Source organism: Emys orbicularis, chromosome 5 (assembly GCF_028017835.1).
Source record: "Emys orbicularis isolate rEmyOrb1 chromosome 5, rEmyOrb1.hap1, whole genome shotgun sequence".
Classification (NCBI taxonomy): Eukaryota; Metazoa; Chordata; order Testudines; family Emydidae; genus Emys; species Emys orbicularis.
The window spans coordinates 48195488-48216229 of record NC_088687.1 but is presented as its reverse complement, the minus strand read 5'-3'; positions in this window follow the sequence as shown (position 1 = coordinate 48216229).

Below are 20742 nucleotides of genomic sequence, written 5' to 3'. Positions count from 1 at the left end.
CTTTTCATGTGTTTATGGTTGCTTTACATGATAATATTTCACCTGTCCTGTTTATGTAACACTTTAAAAATCAGCAAAAGGGTTATATAAATAAAATTTATTATGAAACAAAAGGCAAAAAACTATAATGTACATAGTTTAGTCCTATTCAGTGTCTACTCGGTGCTTCTTGGCTTGTCTCTTGTATTCATTCAATGGAGCATCTCTTGACACTGTCCAGCAATAGTCTGCAAGCATTGATGGGCTCCATTTGCCCTGATAGCGTTTCTCCATTGTTGCAATGTCCTGGTGAAATCCCTCGCCGTGCTCGTCGCTCACTGCTCCGCAGTTCGGTGGAAAAAAATCTAGATGAGAGTGCAAAAAATGTATCTTTAGTGACATGTTGCAACCAAGGCTTTTGTATGCCTTGAGGAGGTTTTCCACCAACAACCTGTAGTTGTCTGCCTTGTTGTTTCCGAGAAAATTTATTGCCACTAACTGGAAGGCTTTCCATGCTGTCTTTTCCTTGCCACGCAGTGCATGGTCAAATGCATCATCTCGAAGAAGTTCACGAATCTGAGGACCAACAAAGACACCTTCCTTTATCTTAGCTTCACTTAACCTTGGAAATTTTCCACGGAGGTACTTGAAAGCTGCTTGTGTTTTGTCAATGGCCTTGACAAAGTTCTTCATCAGACCCAGCTTGATGTGTAAGGGTGGTAACAAAATCTTCCTTGATTCAACAAGTGGTGGATGCTGAACACTTTTCCTCCCACGCTCCAATTACTGTCGGAGTGGCCAATCTTTCTTGATGTAGTGGGAATCTCTTGCACGACTATCCCATTCGCAGAGAAAACAGCAGTACTTTGTGTATCCAGTCTGCAGACCAAGCAAGAGAGCAACAACCTTCAAATCGCCACAAAGCTGCCACTGATGTTGGTCATAGTTTATGCACCTCAAAAGTTGTTTCATGTTGTCATAGGTTTCCTTCATATGGACTGCATGACCAACTGGAATTGATGGCAAAACATTGCCATTAGGCAGTAAAACAGCTTTAAGACTCATCTTCGATGAATCAATGAACAGTCTCCACTCATCTGGATCGTGAACGATGTTGAGGGCTGCCATCACACCATCGATGTTGTTGCAGGCTACAAGATCACCTTCCATGAAGAAGAATGGGACAAGATCCTTTTGACGGTCACGGAACATGGAAACCCTAACGTCACCTGCCAGGAGATTCCACTGCTGTAGTCTGGAGCCCAACAGCTCTGCCTTACTCTTGGGTAGTTCCAAATCCCTGACAAGGTCATTCAGTTCACCTTGTGTTATGAGGTGTGGTTCAGAGGAGGAGGATGGGAGAAAATGTGGGTCCTGTGACATTGGTGGTTCAGGACCAGAAGTTTCATCCTCTTCCTCTTCCTCGTCTGACTCAAGTGAGAATGATTCTGGTGCATCAGGAACCGGCAGTCCTTCTCCGTGGGGTACTGGGCGTATAGCTGATGGAATGTTTGGATAATGCACAGTCCACTTTTTCTTCTTTGACACACCTTTCCCAACTGGAGGCAGAAGTAACAATTGCTGGTATGATCTGTTGGCTCTCTCCAAATCATTGGCACTGCAAAAGGCATAGATTTCCTTTTCCTGTTCAACCACTGGCGAAGATTTGTTGCACAAGTGTTGCAGCATATGTGTGGGGCCCACCTCTTGTCCTGATCTCCAATTTTGCAGCCAAAATAAAGGTGATAGGCTTTCTTAACCATAGTTGTTATACTGCGCTTTTGTGATGCAAAAGTCACTTCACCACAAACATAGCAGAAGTTATCTGCACTGTTCACACAAGTACGAGGCATCTCTGCTCACTTTGGCTAAACAGAAATGTGTCCCTTTGCAAAATCAAACACTGACAAATAAGAGACAAACACTGTATGATTTCTAGAGCTGATATAGGGCAATTTGTTCAGCAGAGTGATGTAAGCTTTGTTATGATTGCATCATCCAGGACTTCTAGGAATAACATGATGCAATTCATATCATGTATGACGCAATACCAGCTTCAGATTGCATCATTCATGGTTTTGCCTAAAAAGCAAGTACTGTCCAAACCCAGTCATAGATTTATTCATAGATCCAGTCAAAGATGTATTTTAGTCATTTCTGGTTTAAATTGAGATCCCTTCTCTTTATAACTCACTTATCCTCCACCATTCCTAAGTCAAGGGTCGTATATACTGACCCAATAGCATATCTTGAAAACTAGAGCCAATCAACAATTTTAAGCATCATTTTCGTTCTCAGTGACCCAGAATTAATAAAGTTTGACTACATTTATTTCAGAAGCATTTTGGCTGTAGAGCAGTGTTATCGTTGGCAAGATTACCCCAATGCCGCCCAGTCCTAAATGTTCCCAAAACTGTGTGCTCTGCAATGTCCAGCCCTTCCCTAGACCATTCACAGGAATAAGAAGGTACGTTTGCTCCTCTAAAGAGAAAACCTGCACAGCTTATTGCTTTAACTGGAGCTAACTTTCAATTTTAATTCAAACTCAGCACAGGGTTGGTTTAGATTAAAAATAACACATTTATTAACAAAAGGAGATAGGTTTTTAAATGAGTTCAGCTATAAAGGACAGAGTTAGAAATGGTTACAAGCAAGTGAAAGTGAGAAATGCTTTCTATAGACTAAAAACTTAACAAAACTACAGTCCTGATTCAAGGTAAGATTCTTACCACTCTTTTTTCCAGAAAGATGGCTGCTCACCCCCTTGGTGGACCCACAAAGTTCAAAGAGCTTGTTTCCTTAGTCTTCTTAAGTGAAAGATAATTTGGGGTGTTTGGCCTTCTCTTTTATAGTCCAGTGGACCTTTGAAATGGATTCTTTAGAAAGTTACCCCCCAAAGTAAAGTTCTTTCAAGCTGTAAGGAAGGAGACATGGAATTTGCTGATGAAGAAATCCCATGCTGTTTCCCCCCCCCCCCCCGGCTGGAGTTTGCTAAATTGAAATCAGTGGTTACTGCTACTCAACTCTTATGGCACCTGGTGTAGGTGTTGACCTGCTCTTTGTCTATGAGAAACCTCATTATCCACTCCTCAGATTTCTCTGGTAAACATATTATAGTTCCATATTTCCTTCATATTTGTATGGTCCCTTAGGCATTTACCATATATGCACAATACCAGAATATTAATGATCAGTGTGTTATTAGTTTTCCAATTATGCTTACATGACATATCAGATTCAGTTTATATTAATGATTTGAGATACACTGATACAATGATTTGAGAATTGGTCAAGCCAACTGAAACTCATTGCCAGATACAAGTGATCCCCTTGCTCTTGTGCAAGGAATCTAGTTGTGTAATATTTAGTGTCTTGTTTTTTAGGTTTGGGGTTTTTTTCTTTCTTTTTTAAGGCTACTCATGATTTCCTGATTTCTGGGCTTTCCCCTGATTGCTGTCCCCCAGGTCTCTGGTGGAGGTTATTCCTTAATACGGTGAACACCTTAGTTAGCATTAACTCACACTCAAACTCCCTGCAGGGTTTAAAGAGGGACAATACTGTTGAAAATGGTTGTTCCACAACCACAGCCCCCTTCCGTGTCCCCTCTCCTAACCCTGGGTCACAATTCCAATGGAGCACATGGGGAGGGGTTTCTGTAGGATCAGAGAGGGGGGAATGCATATTGTGGAGCCAGCATTCCCCTCTCTCATTGACCCTACATCCATTAGTTGCTAGATTTCACTACCTATACTCTGCTCACATAAGGCCCTGTAGCAGGGTGCTGATACAAAAGCACTTAATTAGCCCCTGCCCAGTCAGCTCCAATCAGGGGAAACAGATTGGGGCTGATGGAAAAGGCCTGATGCCAGCCTGAGGATTGGCAACACCTGCTGGCCTGACAAGCCAAGGGCTATAAAGGCTGGGAGGGAGCCGGGAGGCAGGGGGCAGCCAAGGAGAAGTCAGTCAGAGAGGGAACTGGAGGTCTCCTAACTGAAGGCTGACTCTACCTGTAAAGGATGTGACTAATCCTGTAAAGCTTGTATATATATAGACACTGGTGGTGGGACAACCTTAAGTAAATAAAGATACAGGTGTTGCACAACCCTGAAGCCTCTCTGAGTCTTACTGGGGGCAGCAAGCAGTCCCCAGGAAGAGGGATGGGTCATGGACCCTGTTACAGGCCCTTTAAAAAACATGTAAAAGTCAGAAGAGAAAACTATCGCATTTTGCAGAACTGCTTAGCTGATTAAATATATACATTTATCTCAGATGATCTGCTAATACCATGCCTCTTTCTCAATAAAGAGGGCAGACCAAATTCAAGTAAATTTTTGTGCCAACACAAGTACAGTATACTCCTGATTTTCCTAAACCCTTTTATCCGAATCGCTGCATTATCCAAATCCCTTCTTTGCCCCCCAGAAGGGATTCAGATAATGCAGAGGGGTGGATAATAAAGCAGAGGACCACTGCTCCCCCTCATCGTCCATGGGAGAGGCCAAAGTGATGCTGAATGGCTCCTGCAGCAGCGCAGGGAGCCTCTGCAGCCCTATTGTCATGGGACCAGGTGAGCAGGGCTGTGATAGCAGAGCTGCAGAGGGCTCCCTGCCCTACCACTCCTGCCTTTTGGATTACTTGAACCTCCCCATAATCCAAATTAATTCCATGTCCCCCATGCTATTCGGACTATAGCCAGGAGTATACCCGTAGAGAGAGGTTTATGAAAGATTGTGATTTGGAGATGTAATCAAAGGGATCTATGAGTAATCCCAGAAAGTTCCAACACATTGACAGTAGATGTGGACTCTGGCATTTCCCATCTGACTGATCTTTCATCATCAATGCACAAAGGAGAAACTGACAACGAACAAGAGAACAACACAGACTCTAATGAAAGGCTGATACTGAGAAAATCAGAGAAGGAGACTGAATGTCCTGAAAGATTCATAGAGACTTGCTAACCTGCCTGGAAAAGGGGTGTTTGAGGAAAGTGAGTGGTAAAGACTCATTCGAGAGTGATGTGGTGGTAACCTCTTCTAAGTAGTTGACATACTGGGTTTATGGAAATGTACTAGATGGGTTGAGAATTTAATATATATGTTATTAGATAGTTGTTAACCTTTATGTATATGTATATACGATTTGATTTGTTTTTCTTTAAGAGGGAAGACGTAGAGATATGTTTATAAAAGACTGTGATTTGAAGATGCTCCTTCATAAGGGACAGTATTGGGAGTATGGGAATTTGGAGATGTGCCCTGAAGGCAGGAACTGGAAACACCACATGGCTGTGTACAGCAGTTCACTGCAGAAGCTCTCCAGTTTGTTTTATTAAAGTTTTATTCCTTTCTCATTCACTGGTTTGTTATTTAATGAACTCCAAGATCATTACAATACCATATAGCTAGAATTGCTCTTTAGCCTAAACCATTTGACTGGAATCCATTATTAACGCATTGCAATGCCTATATATTTTATTGTTGTTTCTCCCCATAACACTGTAGTGTTTAAATACTATGTGAATTATATTAAATTCAAAGAGCATAAATGCATTTTTTTTAAAAGGTGGGGAGAAGTAGGAAGATGATGGAGGATGGTGCACAAATTTGGTCATTTGTTATTGTATAATTTATCTCTAAAATCTTGTTTGTTTTCCCTGGATCCATAACCACATAATGAAGGGACTCTATTTATCTAATTGCCAGGATCTATACTCCATAATTTTACTCATGAGGAAACTAGAATCTGATTCAACACTGGAGATACTAAAATTTTCCAGAAAGTGGCTGCATATTTGCTATCGTCCATTTCATCAGTGAAACAAAATTTATTGATGAGTTTTCAATTGTTTATGTACTACGGGTTTTCGAGTCAGGAAAAAAAGAAAACTGGATAGCCCTGAAGCGTAATATTCATGGGGTCATTCTTACAAAGGGTTTTCAAAGTTTAATGGAACACTTTTAGGAAGGCCATTTACAGAAGGAAATTATTCTGTTTTGTATTTTTTCCAAAGACACTTTGAAAGCAACAGATACAATTATTACTGGCTTATGAATGGCTGGCCTATGTATATTTAAAAATTGGACCCCAATGTATGACAAAGTCTTCCAATATCAACTTGCTCTGGTTTAAAATGTATATGGTAAATCTCTCTTCCAGGTACTTGTGGATCATTTTATTTTTAGAGGTGCTTGAGATGCTGTACACCACAATAAAATCAATTTTAAACACATTAGAACAACCACATCATAGAAGGCAACCATCTAACTGTTCAAGAAATAAAACCAAAGGAACCAGGATGAGTAAAAGCAAGCACAGTGGAGAGGAAAAGATAAAAAATATAAGACCAGTCACAAAACACCCTTGGAATAAAAACATTTCATGATTTTTTAAAAAGTGGTAATATGTTGGCAGATGAATTTCAAAGATGAGAAAATAATTCCATATCCTAGGACAGTGGTCTCCAAAGTGGGGTGACAAAGAGGATCCTTGGGGGGTGCACAGAAGGAGGAATGCTTTTTTTTTTTTTTTTGCTTTGTCAGGTGGAAGTCCGAGCGGCTTTTTTTTTGCTTCAGCGCGGCAGGGGGTGCGTGCTCCAAAATATTTTACTGATAGGGGTGCGCGATCAAAAAAGTTTGGAGACCACTGTCCTAGCACAGCAAACTACCAGTTGCTCACTGATCTAAGATGCTATGGTGAGAACCTTAAGCCATAAGTAGTGTCTGACTGCAGACACAATCAGATCAAGGCTCAAGGTATGAGTCTAAAGTTTTGCCTAGTCCTATACCAGTACAGGCTTTCAAGATCAATGGTGCCAGATGACACTGAATCTACCAGCATAATATAATCAGTATGATATAGCTGAAGCTAGTGAATAAACTTGCTGCCACATTCTGAACAAGTGGCAACTGATGCAGAAACCCTGCTATGATGGAAATTATAGTAATCAAAGTTCATCATCACAATGCCTATGTTTCTGATGCAAAGCATCATGGCATAAATAACAACATAGCTTGGTCTTATTGTGCAACTGAAGAAAACAATTCCAGACCATAGTCTCTCTTCTTTATATTGAAAGGGTGTGGTCAAAAGTGATGCCAGATTCTTGTTATTTCCTATCTCTGAGCTGTCTTCCTGTTTGTTCACCCTTAGACCGTGAGCTCCTTTCTTGTATGTCTGCAAAGTGCTTAGCACATTGTGCATGCTACCACAAAATATAAAATAATACTGATTAAATAATTAATTCTGGGTATTTTATAGGACTTATCTCTGACTGAGGAGATTTGGATCAATCAAGAAATGACCTCAACCTTCCATCAACATTCAAACCAAATCCAAACTTAATGCTCTCTCACCTTTGGAAAAAAAACTTTTTCATGTCTTTACCTCTTCACGTCCTGGTTCTGTCCAGGACTGGAATCTGAAGTGCAGTTTTACAGCAGGAAAAGTCATCCTTTGGTTTGTTCTTGCCTGACTGTGAAACGGGAAATTGCAAAAATCTGCTCTTGTCAGCTTTCTCAGCAGAATTTTGCAGGTCCAAATACAGTTGGGGCAAGCAGCTTAACTTATGGGTGCCCATGGACCTAATCAAACTTAACTTCCAAAACCTTCATGAAGTGCTGAGAGATGGTTGTTGCTAACACAATCTTACACAGAGCAAAACAATTTTAATGCCGAGATTATTAAATGTGCCTTTACTGTGAGCCTGAAAAATCCTGTAACTATAATAAGATGCATGACTTCTTTTTACACACCAACTATGATTTGTGATGAATGCAGCCTGGGTGATGATAACTGTACTGACACCTGAATAGCTTAATAAGTAAAGGCAATTTTATATTGCCACGGTACTATGTATTGAAAGATGAATTATAGATTTTGAATTACTGTAATTTTGGGGGGGAAGTTAAAGTCTAGACATTTGGGGGGGAATGCTAATAAAGAGAAAAGTGTTGGTTTTAGGAGCAGTATAAAGGAGAAATGAAAATAGAGCATAACGTGGGACTGGCGACGCTGACACAAAACATATGGTAGCAGTTGCAACAAAGCAATACTAGGTAATACTATCATCTACATACACTTTTCTGTAACACAGAGGCAGAGAAAGGGAGAAGTGCTAATTTATTCTCTCTCTGTTCAGCATATTCATTGCCATTTGTCAGGATGTGACATATATTTCTCTTCTATCTGGGTTAAGGCATTATGCTGCTGAATACAGAATTGAGGCATGGCAGCAGTTTACTGCTATCTGGCTGACTATGCTGCTGAAAGAAAATACTTGAGCAGAAAAAAAATATGTCTACTGTGTTCCAAGGCAGCAATATGCACTATTATAATAATTACTGAGGTGTTCAATAGGGAACAGTAACGATTAAAAAATTTTGTATCAATGAGGGTATTGTGCAATATACTGGGGTCTTCGTTGTAATTAGCATGTTACACTAAAATCACAGTTTTGGGTATCTGTTTTCACTGGAAATAAATTAACAAACAAGGAGTGGGAGAAGAGAGAGAATAAGCGACTTCCCTTCTAAACATATTTAAGTAAATAAATGAGCGTAGTAAACCATTTTGAACTCTGCCTCTAACTATAGGACAAAATTCAGACCGGGTGTGAGTAGGAACAACTCTGCTAAATAGGACAAAGATGTGCCTGCCAGCTTTGAATTTAGCTCCTGATCCTTTTGCAAATATATGCATTTGTGGAACGCTGAGGGTGTGAAGGAAAGCTGCATTTTGTAACAGAGAAAGAACATCAAATGCTCCTTCCCTTGCTCACCTGAAGATTCTCATTGGGAATGGAGTCCTCTAGATCAGCGTTTGTCAAACTGTGGTCTGCAGACCCCTGGGGCTCCGCAAGGATACTCCAGGGGTCCGTGGGCCCCACTGATCAACTCCTCCCGCTCCTGCTCCCTCCCTCCCAGTGCCTCCTGCATGCCGGGAAACAGCTGTTCCCCCACATTCAGGAGGCACTGGGAGGGCCGGGAGGAGCAGGGACGGGGCGCGCTCGGAGGAGGGGGCAGAATCATGTCCGGGGCCACCAGCCCTGCTGATCAACTCCTCCCTTTCCCTCCCTCCCAGTGCCTCCTGCACACTGGGGATCAGCTGTTCAGCAGTGTGCAGGAGGCGCTGGGAGGGAGGTGGAGAAGCGGGGATGGGGCACACTTGGGGAGGGGGCAGAAAGAGGGGGCAGGGGTGAAGCTGGGGTGGGAAGGGGTGGAGTGGGGGGTAAAGCCTGGGGCTGAGCAGGGTTGGGGGGGCTGCAAATTTTTTAAAATCAAAATGAGGGTCCTCGGGTTGCTAAAGTTTGAGAACCACTACCTAGATTAATAAATCTGGGATACTTAAATGTGCATGGAGCGGACAGCTCTGAATCATGAGCACAAGACCTGCTGGTCCTCAAATCATGCACAGGCCTATAACAGTAATAGGCAGGGATGTAAAGGAAAACACTGGGACAGATATTTTGGAACAGGACCAACTCCTGCCATCCCTAGTCCCTTTCAATCATATAGTCAGCCTTCAGACTGAGTCATGCATAGAAACTGGAGTAACTGTGGTAGTTGATGGTGTCCACTGGACAGCTGATACTATTCAATTTTCAGAGCCCTTCAGTGCGGCCAGTCACAAGGTAACAAATGCATGCCCCAGCAGGACTGGACAGAACCACCTTAAAATGGTTCAGCTCATTCCTTTCAGACCTAGAGCTGGAATAATACAGAGCTTTAGGGGCACATTTGAACCAGGATTACAAAATATTGCCAGTAGCATGGTAGACAAAATCATCTCCTTTCTATTTAGGCCTTTAAACCTTGCTCATTACCATAGCAGCGTCTCCCAGCCCTCTGCATTACAGATACATGCCCCAGAAAGATGTGTCTCAGTGTAACATAGGAATCTATATATAGTCCATGAGTTCTGGCAATAGAAATGTCAATTGGCATTTGCAACAACTTCCAGCCCAGACCAAGATGTTTATTTCTTTTCTGTTGATGAGTGGAATTAATAATAAGACCTAACACATTCCTTTTCAAAACACCAGTTTCTGTTAACTAATATTTCTTCCAGATTAGAGTCTGCCTTGGGCATTTTGCTGCCCTAGGCAGACTACAGTATTTGAATCTCCTCTTCCCAGTTCTTCTGTTCTATCCTATTCCATGCTAACATTTAAAAATAGATTTATTTTAACATCTTGGCCTCAAGTTTTGATTAAGAAGGCATTTTTAAACTCTCAGATCTCCTTTGTAGTTGTCCTTTCTTCACTTTCCTGTCGTTCCTCTTTTTTAGTTAGCAGTTATGTCTTGGTGTATCTTCAAGTCCCTCTGTTTTCCCTTCAAATTTATATTACTATAGCATTTATTATTTCATCTTTCCTTCTTTCTTCACCAACCCACTGCTTTCTCTTCCTCATTTCCTGTGTTGTTGCTTTCAGTCTCTTCTCTCCCATCTCCAGTCTTCCCCATCAATCACCCTTCCTCCTCTATTTTCCCCTTCCCCTCAGACACCCCCATCACTTACATACATAACCCTGCACACACACATATCAATTAATCACTCAAACACTCTTCTGTCCTTCTCCTTCTCTCTCTCTCTCTCTCTCTCTCTCTCTGACACACACACACGCACAGTCATTGGCCTCCTTTCAGGCAGAGAACAACAAAATCACAAGCCTAACCCCCCCACACTAACTCACGTTTGTTGCCCCCTCCAAACATACAAACAGACTTGCTGTGCATGCATGTTCCTTCTTTTGCGTCTCTGAAATGGAGAGAACTATGGGACAAAGTATGTATGTGTGAGGGGGGGAATACAGATATGACACCCTGGCACCCCCTTATTCACCACTGTCATATAATTAGGATATGTTGTGCACAAAGTATGCCTTCTGAGGTATCATTCTAAAAGTCTTGATCTGCTAGACATTAATATTTCGCTGGATTGTAGGTGCTATCATCGTATGTGAAGTTATGAAGTTTGGCTATGTATGTGTTACTGAAACATGTTGTGAGGTTGAAAACATCCATAAGTAGCCTTTCAGGTACAACAGTAAAAAGGCCAAACAATGTTAATGGCTTATTGAGGAAATGCACACAAACACAAAGATTACTCCATGAGCTGTGTACAATAGAAACCTCAGAGATAGCACTACACTATGGGAACTGTTTGACCCAGGTCACAGGAAAAGAACTTTCCAGCAAGTGGGAAGAAGATATAAAAGGGAGAAATGACATCATGATGGGACTCTCCCTACAACCACACACCTGGAAACACATGAGGAACAAAGACTGAACTGGGGAAAGTGATGGTCTGAGGCTAAAGGGATTTCTAGCCTGTGTATGAAAACCTGGGAAACCCAAGCTGCAAAGCACAGGCAGCTTGTGCCTTAAAAATCTGCCAGCCTATTTAGCACTCAGGGTGAGAATCTGCTAATTCATATCCTATCTATCTAGTAGCTTAAGCTCAGTTTGAGTTTTTCTTTATTTACTAGGTAATCTGCTTCGATCAGTTTGCTATGATTTATAATCACTTAAAATCTTTTTGTACTTAATAAACTTATTTTATGTTTTAATCCAAACCAGTGTGTGTTTAGTCTCTGGGGAAAATCTCAGCTTGGTTACCAAGTGTGCATGGTCCTCTTCACATCGAGGGAGCGGCGGACCGGGTATTAAACCCATATACTGGCCAGATTTGACCAGGGCAGGATGGTACTGCTCTGGGGTCCTAGGCTGGTGATTAGAGAGCCTGCATGTTACTGCAGCTGGGTGTGTCCCTACCTGTGGGAATGCTGGTGAAAGTGCAAGCTTAGAGGACTTTGCAGCTTGTCACAGCAGCCCGGTCTATGGGGAAGCCCAGGCTAGTAGGTCAGAGGGCTCAGTGGTACCCAAGTTCCAGGTGACACCCCAGGGGGAACTCATCACAACAGGGTTCTTTCTTTTCCTTCTGGATGGAGTAAAAGATATTCACTTGGCTTTTCAGGCTCAGTGCACTGATCAGACCTCAGCAGCCTACTCTAATTGGTTTAGTTGTGGATAAGAGAGACGCTTCAGTTCCAATTAGAAATTCAGCAGTATCTCTGTAGGGGAAGTGTGTAGGGGAGAGGGGGCTAATAAGGGCAGTAGTATTGGCCTACTCAGCGGGCAGGTGTACAGAGAGAAAAGTGTTAGAGGGCACTAGGACCCCATGAAGGAGATGGAAACAGCCATAGCAGTAAAAGGTTTTGCCTATTTTTCATTCCTAGTTTATGTTTATGTTGCCCCTCTATCCTGCCATCACATGTTCTGCCTATATGTTAGGGTCTGTCCCTTTCCTGTCCCTATATGGATATTAGTCAATAGTTCCTTAAAGTGCCCATTCAAAGTGGGTCCTCCAAACTATAGGCTGTGTCTGCACTAGGTTTTTTCTTCAAATGTGCCACTGTTTCACTGGTGCTATGCTAGCATAGATTGGCCGCTAGTATTTTGACACGGTGCAGTCTCTAACCCTTGCTCAGTGTAGCTCTAGAAGACATGGTACAGTAGTTAAAATACTACTGCCCACTGTCAGCTTCTCTATTCTAGCACTTCCATTACTACGGCTAGTGGAACTGCATTAATGACAGTGCAATGGTGGGAAATCCGAAGAAAATTGCTAGTGCAGACAAGTCCACAGTGGCTTCCTCTCCTGTTGTGAGGGTAATTTCTTCTTCTCAATGTCATTTGCTAGTATCTTTAATTTTCAAATGATACTTTTGATGAACATGTTAATTGGGCATTTCCTCCAAGCTCAGTTTCCCAGACTAGCCATAAGCAGTAATACATAATTTCATGCATCCATAACAGGGTAATTTATTCTGACAAAGTGCAATAGAAAAGAAGTTATTCAGATAAAAAAGAGCAAACAGAATTAAAACCGGACAAGCTGGCCTTACTTCTGACAGGCTTCAACTTGCTATGCAGAGAGAAAAAAAGTAATTGGAAGTAGAAACAAATCTATTTTTTCCCCTCCAAACTTTGGAAACACCTGATTGATCTTCTGGCACACACACAGAAGAAAAGTAAATTGTTGATCATGTTGTCCTGCATTGTCAATTGTAAACATGTCACGCACTGCTACAGTATTTTACAGTCACTTCATCCAGGACTCATAGGCCAGTTAAGGAACCTTGTAGACAGATGACTTTTTTTCTTATAATAAAACATACCTCACTTATTTCAGTTTTCAAAAGTGTGTGTGTGTGTGTGTGTGTGTGTGTGTTTTGAAGGATAAGAGGGAGACAGTATATTTCCATCTCCAGTATTAAACAGCCTTTTTCCATTGATATATTTAGCTGTAATTAAATGTGCACTTATGAATAAACCTCCAGATAGCAGTTCCCTAACAGCAGGTCACTCACTGTCCATAAGGTAAATTCTGCAGCAGGCAAGGCAGAAACTATTTTGGTTTGTCCATCACATAAAAAGAATGGGCATTATGTCTTCAGTTACACACTGTGGCATAAGTTTTGACTTCTATGTGTGCAAGTCAGTGCAGAATTTGGCTCCATCTCTCTCCTGGCCCAATTATCAAAAGGGAATCATGAGTTTTGGGAGCCTCCGTTTTTTTCATGCTTAACTAAGGCCTGGTCTACACTAACCCCCCAATTCGAACTAAGGTACACAACTTCAGCTACGTGAATAACGTAGCTGAAGTCGACGTACCTTAGTTCGAACTTACCGTGGTCCAGACGCGGCAGGCAGGCTCCCCCGTCGACTCCGCGTACTCCTCACGCCGAGCAGGATTACCGGAGTCGACGGCGAGCACTTCTGGGTTCGATTTATCGTGTCCAGACAAGACGTGATAAATCGAACCCAGAAGTTCGATTGCCTGCCGCCGAACCAGCGCGTAAGTATAGACAAGCCCTAAGACACCTTAAAGGGACCTGATTTTGAGAAATTGCTGAGCATCTGCCTTCTAAAAATCAGTCCTGTTTAAAGTACCTGAAAAGTTGGGCATCCAAAAATGGGAGGCACCCAAAATCACTAGTCATTTTTGAAAATTTGGCACTCTATTTGCAATTTTTCCTTAGATAACCAAAAACAAAATCCACAGAACCAAACAGAAAGGGGTTTAAGGATTGAAATATCCATGAAAGTGATGGGCTCAGTCTTTGTCTGGTAACAAGTAGAAACAAATTTCAACCCATACAAGTCTGTGTTTTCCTCAGACTCAGAGAATGCTTTAGAGGATGTTTATATAACTATCCCTATAATGCTTTCCCACATAAATATACACAAGTAATAATCCTCTCACTGATAAAAAGAGCCTAAGGATTTTGGTCTGTCACTTTTAATACAGTTTATCTCTGATACTGCTAAATAATTCCTGTTTGGCTCATTCATCCTCTCTAAAAGGAAAAAAATAAAAAAGACAGTTAACACATTTAACATGTAGAGAGGTGGTTAAAAGTACCCTGCATATTCAGAATCCAGATTGTGTAGACCAATAATGTAGAATATAAGAGAAAATGAAACAAGGTAACAGCATTTGTGTTTCTTAACTCACTAGAGATTTTTAATCCAAGTGAAATTATTGCAAATTTACTCCAGTACCAATACTGGTTCACACTAGTCTGGATACTTCACTAACACTTCACTAACCTTTGGTTCAGGACACACACATTTGTGCTTAACCCCACGCCAAATACATCCATGGTTTACTTAGACTCAGCCTGGAGTAAACCCATATGTTTATGACATAAAACCAACATGAGTGGAGTGTACAGACATGTTAACTAACTTTAATTAACTCGAGTGTAGACATATCCTAACTGTGCAGAGATGGTTCTATTTTTATTTTTTAGTTCTGCAATGTCAGCTTTACCAAGTTTGAACTGTAATGTTTTGCGTTTGATATTCTGACTGTGCTCTAACTTTTTTGCTGCCCCAAGCAAAAAAAAAAAAAAAAGCGCCGCCCCGCCGTAACAACCTCCCGTCCCCCCCCAGCACCGCAACAAAAAAAACCCCGGAGTGCCGCCCCGCCGTAACAACACCCCCCCCCCCCCAGCGCCGCCCCGCCAAAACAAAAAAAAAAAACCCGGAGCGCCGCCCCGCCGTAACAACCCCACACACCCCCCAGCGCCGCCCCGCCGAAACAAAAACAACCCCCCCGAGCGCCGCCCTGCCGAAACAAAAACAACCCCCCCGAGCGCCGCCCTGCCGAAACAAAAACAACCCCCCCAGCGCCGCCCCGCCAAACCAAAACAAAAAACAAAAAAACCCGACCACTGCCCCGCCGAAACAAAATAAACAAACCAAAAATAATGCAGAGCGCCGCCCCACCAAACCAAAAAAAAAAAAAAAACCCGAGCGCTGCCCCGCTGAAACAAAACAAACAAACCAAAAATAACCCAGAGCGCCGCCCCGCCACCACAAGATGGGCCACCCCTTACAAGGTGTCTCCCCAAGCATGTGCTTGGTCGGCTGGTGCCTGAAGCCAGCCCTGCGTTAGATGGCTGTAGAGGAAATTTGGAGAAAGGTGTAGGAAGAAATTGCAACAGCTTAGACTAAATGTGACCAATAAAATAATGGGGAAAAATTGCCTATTTCTTTCCTTTATTCTTTGATGGGATTGAATTTTGCATGCTGTTTAATTTTGTATAACAACAGCTTCAGGCCATATGAATAATTAGGTTTTTTTTATTTTGTTTTGTTGAAGCTTTTCTTACAGCTTCTACTGTGGCAAAGATAGAAGTAGGTTTTATCTGTTTAACTCTCACTCATGTGTGCATGCACACGCACACATGCACACACTAACTATAGACCTCCTTTTCAGAGATACACATTGTGTCATCGATGCTCGGCACCTCTTCAAAGCAGGCCACATATTAATGTGCAGTCAGATATTTAAATGAAGTTAATCTCTTACTGCCATTTGCTTCATCGACTATTTGAAATCACACAGCTTAGAAAATAGACATTTCAAAATGTCTGGCACATTTTGTATTGGTCTTGCAGAGAATATATTGCAAGTAGTCATGATGTTTGCTTTCATGGAAGCGTCTCTTGCTTTAAAAAAAAAATAATTTACTCTCAACATTTTGTTGCTTATTATCCCGTGCTAAATTACTTCCTTTCCAAAGGTTTACAAATAGTTCTATGTATTCCATAAAGGATTATTTCTTTCTGTCAGTGCTATAATACTGAGTCTATACTAAGTCGTTAATTTAAAGGAACAGTTGTATCTTATGGCAAAATATAACCAAAACCAAATGCTGCTGAACTTGGATAACCAAACAGATTCAGTATAATTGCTGCATTTCTTAATAAGTTAACCTGCTGCATACTTTATTCTGGGTAGGGGCATAGAGGAACTGCATCTATTGAATAGGTAGGATTCCTATCAGTTTATGATGCCGTCAGTAAATATAAAACAGATGGTTCACCAGTTTGGCCATGAAAGAATACAAGTACTTCATAAAGCCTTTGACAGAGGAAGCTGGAATTTATCGGGGAGGCGCTGTACGTACACGCGTATGTGTGTGTTTGGGAGGGGGGGAAGCAATTAACTGACCATTATTCTCTAAAATCCCCTTTGATTTATTGTAAGAGAGGAGACTGACATTTAAACTGTGCAAATCTGCGCTGGACTTAAATTATTTTAACAAACACAAACTAGCAGGTTTGTTTCCCCTGAGTTTCATAATCCAAGTTTTTCTTGGAGTTTTCTGAACCCATGACCCCTCTTGCCTTTTCCACCCTCTGAAAAAAAATCCCATGCCCAACAGTCCCATTACCCCTTTTTACCTTGTCATCTTGGGGACCCAGTGACAATCAGCCTCTCTCTCAGCATCTTCAGGAAGCATCTGGCTAACCCTCTGTCCCATGCAGAGTCTTTGAGGGGTGGGTAGTAGACAAGCTGTCCCCCAATCTATCATTCATACCTCCAAGGAGCAGGATATCCAGTTGTGTTTCTCCTTGTGTCCAGTTCCACAGCAGCAGGACTGGGAAATGTTCTTTTTTTACAGCCTGTTCACCTCACTCTAGGACTTTCTGTATCCCAGAATTCACCCTGCAGTAACAGAGAATGATTAAACATGCAAATAGTATGCTAGGGAGCAGTCAGTTTAGAGTCCAGACTCACTACAGAGATCCTCTGTAGGGGGAGTTGCTCAGATGGCACCCACTGAAGACATTAGGAAAAAATGGGATTACAGGCCACTGCCCTCTTCCATTATAACAATTTAAGAGAAGCTTGTCCCATTGCTTGTTCTGTTATAGGGTCTGTGTGAAGGAAGAGAGATGCTCAAGCAGCCCAAGTCCTCACTGGAATATGTAATCAGGCAAATTTCAGTTTTAGCATTCACATAGCCCTAACTTTGACCAATGCAGACATGTGGCTTCCCCTTATTTGTCTTCCCTGTAGCAACCTGTGCAAATGAATAATGTCTCTGGAGTAATTTGTTTCAGTTAGGAAGCACTCTAATTCCCTTCCATGTCAAGAGGTTATCATTCCAAAAGAACAAAGTAGAGAGGAGATGTGATTTGCAACTTCACTTATCTGTTTGGCAAGCAACAAGCCCACCCATGATGATAAGAAAACATGAGCTAGCAATCAGAATGAAAAAAACACGATGAGATGAGTAACTTCAGAAACAGCAGCAAAAATATTGCAGTGAAGCTGCTAATTAGCTAGCAGACTGGAGCGAATTCTATGAAAAGCAAGGGGTAGGAAATAAATTATTGGACCTTAAAATATATACTATTAAATTAAAGGGGGTGGGGTATTACACAAGATAAGTCAAACAAGCAAATATTTGTATTTAGAATTCCACACAATCCTTTTAAAATAAGAATTGTAGGATTTCCTAAAAAAGTTAGTTAATAAATGTTCAACCAGTTAAAATCTTTAAAATTAAACAAAAATCCAGTTGATTTAAAATTTTAAAGAGAATTGACAAAGAAAGCAAAATCACTTTATTTGTAATCACTGAAATTATTTCAATCATAGTCTGTCCTTTCTTTAGTGACACTTTCTAGACATAAATGTGGCATATCTTTAATGAAAAATGTATGGTTTTATCAGAAGAGCTCATTAAAAGTAATTTGAGTTTATGTCTAATCTAAGTGAAAAATATCTGTGAAAAAATGACAGATTTGCTTCAATTCCTTGGTGTTCCAGCACTGCTGAAGCCTTTGTTTTCTCAGTCAAGGCATACAAGGATGAAGTCTGATGAATCTGAGTAAAGTCACTGGAAATGATTTCTAAAGTACTCTTCCGTTTGGAGCAGCCTATATGAATACATTTAGCATCTCAGGATAACAAGGAAAGGAGACAGTAAGTCTGTTCCTAGTGACCAATCTGGCTTTACTAAAGAGCCTGTAATAGAAGCAGACTAGTATCAGTATTATTGCAAAAAAAAAAAAAAAAAAAAAAAACGTATTGCCATAATGAAAAACAAAGAGTTTTAAAATGGTAATTGTGCTGTATAACCTTTTAAGAGCTGAGCAGCACTGTGGGGGAAAGGGGCTCCCTCAAGTCAATTCAGACCACTTTTCTTGTCCTTTATAATGTCTTTCTCTCCCCATGCCCCACAGATGGCCAAGGAGGGTTCTTCAAGCAAACAAAAGAAAAGCCCTCTCCCCTCTTCCTTATGAGAAAGAGGACATTGTAGGAAAACAAAGAGAGGGAAGGGTGAGCTGGATATCAGGAAGTCTTCCTGGGTCAACCCTTTGGGTTTAATCTAAAACGGGGTCTACCTCCACCCCCTTCTCTTGGGGCATTCTACTTTGAGGCTGGATCATGCAGCTTTGGGAGCAGTGGGGGCTTGCCACTGTCTCCCTCTCAACAAGCCTGGCTCAGCTGTCTGAGGAAGGGCAGCCTTTGCCAACTCCCCATTCACCACCTCTTTCTATGGCAGGTTTTCCCTTTTAAGTCCCCCTCCCCCCCCACACACACACACATCATTCCAGGCAGGACAAGCCTTGCAGGTGTGCCTCATTGGTGCTGAACCCACCCAGAAGACCTTGTTAGTCTCCTCTCCTCCAGAGCAAGGGGGTGTCTCTTCACAAGCATTTATCACATTAAAACTGTAACTTTGCTAAAAAAAAATTCAAGCTATATTGGGAAAAATAACCCTTTAATGTGACAGTATTCTGTAGAAAGATCTGCAATGTCTTTTAACATCTATACCTAGCAAACAAGCAAAGGCTCCAAAAAACGAGCATTACATTCATGCTCATGCCGGTATATATTTTAAATTAATGTTACTGTAAAAATATAGCTTACTACTATAAAATATGTTCACATAAAATGAACCATAGTTTAACAACATATGGTGAAGTTCACAGGTCAAGGCTGGTTCAAGCACATTTAGGTTCCCCTGCAAAGCTATCTGATTGAATACAAGGTCCAATATTTAGCATGAGTTCATTTCCTCTTACCTCTTTCTCCTATTGTCCTACCAAACTTACCTTGGCCAGTCCCACCAAGCAGAATAGTGAAGGAAAGGAGAGCTTAATCAGACTTGCTGGAAGATGATTAGAAAATAAGTGCATGGAAACTTCATATTTAAAAGGAGGAGGGACTAACCAGGCAGGGTTGTGATTAGAGTTGAGTGAATTATTGAAAATGAACAATTCATTCAATTAATTATTCTTTTTTTCTGTTTGAAAATAATCCATGAACAGATCTCAGTTTTTATGAATTTGTTTATGTCAACATATTTCAGCCTCTGGATTGCCGCTCCATGGCTATTCCTAAAAATCATCACTATTCATAATTTGTCATTTGCACTGACTGATTATTCCTTTAAGTCACTTTTATATTGATTCTGCTCCTTGATTGGATGGCTTCTAAACCAACAGAGAACTTTTAAAATGGTTGTGCAAATACTTGATGCCTGAATATTCAGGCAAATATTTGCATTACTATTTGCAACAGTTTCTGCTTCTAAGGAACAAAAGTTTGCTCATAAGAACATTTACAGTAAGTCAACACCAGAGGTTGTGAACACCGCCACAGTGAATTAGCTTCTTTTTTTAATCAGATGAATGTTTGCAAGTTATTCATGCAGTATTTGCTCATCTCTAGTTGCAATAACAGCAATGCCTCCCCCCTTCCCCTGGCAGCTTCAAAACTGTGAAGGTTTTGTCTGTGCCAGCTGGGGAAAGAAAACCCATTGGCCCCTTTAAGGATTGCACCTCCCCTCCTTGTGGACTTAAAGAGGGAAGGAGTGAGGGGACTCTATGGCTGCTTGGTTGGCCAGAAGGGTATAACATACTCCTATTGGCTCCTGCACATCCAAGGAGAGGGCTTCCCCTTCCCTGCTTGCGATTAAAATAAAACCATGTTTGGGGTTGAGAGTGTTGCAGTGGGCATTATGCTAGTTGCCTTTTGGGGGCTGCAAAACAATTATCCCGACAGAATTTGGGCGGATGGGTTTTTTCACCTTTGTCTCAGCAGTCCTGGGACCCTGTCAGTAAACTAGGTTCTAAAATGCATGTTGTCACAGCTAAGCAGGTACTCAGTGCACGCAAATGTTCAATAAAGGTCAAGTTCCCTAATAAATCAGTAGTGGAAGTGTATTCGGAGAAACATCTCCTAAAGAGAGAAGGGCATGGGATTAGATCTTCATGTCTGATACAGTGATAAGACACGCGGGGAGGGCAGTGGGGTCCCAGAAACGGTGCTGGGACAAGGTTAATGGGATGGAGGTGTTCAGGGCAGCTCTCCCCATCCCCTATGGTATGGATTAAAAAGGAAGGATGACCTGCACCATACAGATAGTTTCCAGATGTTTGTTTAATA